This window comes from Schistocerca cancellata, chromosome 5, assembly GCF_023864275.1.
Source record: "Schistocerca cancellata isolate TAMUIC-IGC-003103 chromosome 5, iqSchCanc2.1, whole genome shotgun sequence".
Taxonomy (NCBI): Eukaryota; Metazoa; Arthropoda; class Insecta; order Orthoptera; family Acrididae; genus Schistocerca; species Schistocerca cancellata.
This window is the reverse complement of record NC_064630.1, coordinates 318,364,622-318,366,786: the sequence shown is the minus strand read 5'-3', so window position 1 is coordinate 318,366,786 and position 2,165 is coordinate 318,364,622. Positions and strand designations below refer to the sequence as shown.

General features: G+C 38.8%; 1 pseudogene; it reads right to left on the bottom strand.

Moving 5' to 3' along the window:
* Positions 1 to 1,089: 1,089 nt before the first annotated feature.
* Positions 1,090 to 1,207, bottom strand: LOC126189248 (5S ribosomal RNA; annotated as a pseudogene).
* Between the last annotated feature and the right edge of the window lie 958 nt (positions 1,208 to 2,165).

The following is a 2,165-nucleotide window of genomic DNA, read 5'->3' as shown; positions in this document are numbered from 1 at the left end:
CTCATCGTGTTCTACGGTCTTCCGCGAACCATTCTACCCACACCTGCTGCACTACCGAAAAATTTAGTCCCACACGAGCAGAAATTTCCCAAATGAATGCGTCAAATTTACTCATCCCAATAATGCGTCCTCTTCCGAAGTCACTGATTTTACGGTACGATTCGCGCTTGCATCTTCGAAGTGTCCTGCACGTCTGCTCAAGCCACATTGACCCATTACCTTCGTTTTACAGTGACAATGAGACCGACAGGCACATGTTACCGTTAGGTGATGTTTTACCACGGTGTCGATGTTGACCTTGAACCTGCGGACCAACGTGGTTAAAATGTTAATCATTTCTGCAGAACACACCAGTGTATGTGTCCTTTGAATCTCTAGTCGTTCAAGGTGTTCTGTTTCTTTTTTTTTTCTTTCTGAACATGAGTGTGTAAAAACTGAGGAGTGTTGAATAAAACACTAAAAGGGTAAAGAGTAGATAATTACCTAACAATTCAAAAAAATTCTAACAGCAAATATTTTGTATTTATCGACTGGCAAACAGACCACACCAAGAAGAATTGAAATATTTGAAAATACTGTAAAGGCAACACAGTGAACACCAGACGTGTTTTAAAATCCCTTGCTTGTATATTCATGAGAGATACTTTCTATTACACTTAAAGTTTACACATAAGGTAGGTTAGTAAAACTGGGAAACGTTGTGACAAATCTTTCATACATCTAAGCTGACCTAGTGTTTCATTATGGCACACGGTTTTAACTTTCTTACAAATTTGCCCAGTTTTATTAGTTTTGTTTTATCCATAGGCAGAAAAATATTTCTCACAAAGATTTTCAATGTGGTAAGATTTATTTAGCAAATCTTCACAAAAATCAAATAATCAATAGCACTCTGTCTTCAGGCCACAAGTGGCCCATCGGGACCATCTGAACGCCGTGTCATCCTCAGATGAGGATGCGGATGGGAGGGGCGTGTGGTCAGCACACCGCACTTCTGGTCGTTATGATGGTTTTCTTTCGCCGGAGCCGCTACTATTCCGTCGAGTAGCTCCCCAGTTGGCATAACGAGGCTGAGTGCACCCCGAAAAATGGCAACAGGGCATGGCGGTCCGGAGGGTCACCCATCCAAGTGCCAGCCACGCCCGACAGCGCTTAACTTCGGTGATCTGACGGGAACGGGTGTATCCACTGCGGCAAGCCCGTTGACTAAATAATTAAAAGGTCTAAACTCATTGAAACGAAATAAAAATGATGAAAGTAACTGACCTGAAGTTAGTAAGGTTACTAAAATGGTTATAGATTTATTTACCTATACGTTCAGTGATAGCTAATGAGGAAAAAAAAACACGGTGACAACATTTCCATTTAACACAATACTCTTGAAGGATGGTAATAACGTCCAAATTACGCTTACAAATATGAGAGAAAAACTTACGCTATGTTTAGAAATAAAGTCATAATTGAAAATAATACATTGTCTTTATTAAAAAAATACATTGTCCTTATTCACAAATGTCTCTAAGTTCAGTTATGAGACTTTTTTTTGTATAACATAAGTTGTTACACTTGTTTCTGCATATGTGTGTGCCGTCGCAAAGTTACCCCCTTAATCCATGGGAATAAGATTTTTTCTTTCGAGTTGCTGAAAAAATGTCACTATAATTTAATACAATTACAGAATGGCCACCATATACAACGTACATACACTGAAATTCCTTTAGTTAGTCAGCTCTGCAAAGTTACAGGCAGTGGGTGGGGAAAAGAAATCCACTAAACAGGATTTCCCACGTACAAGCAAAATAGCTTTTTGACCAGCTCGGCTGTAATGTACATACTCGTACTTTTACCACCAATATCAACACTATGCAGGAACACACTGCCACAGAGCAGTATTACCGCATTTAAAAATAAAAGGCGAGAGTCGGCTATTGTCACAAAGCAATACCTTAGTCATAAAATTATCCACTTTTACAGTATATCAATCTGCATTTTAAATGTCTGCTTATTGAAGTGGAGGTACCGATGAATTTTATTTGAGGATTGTAACCAACAAGCATCGTCCTAAGGTAGCTAAAATGAGTAAATGACAACTAAGATGAATATCATTTATGAATTTATGATGGCCAAAATAAGTCTTACATGAGGTGTCCAGACTATATTGTCTT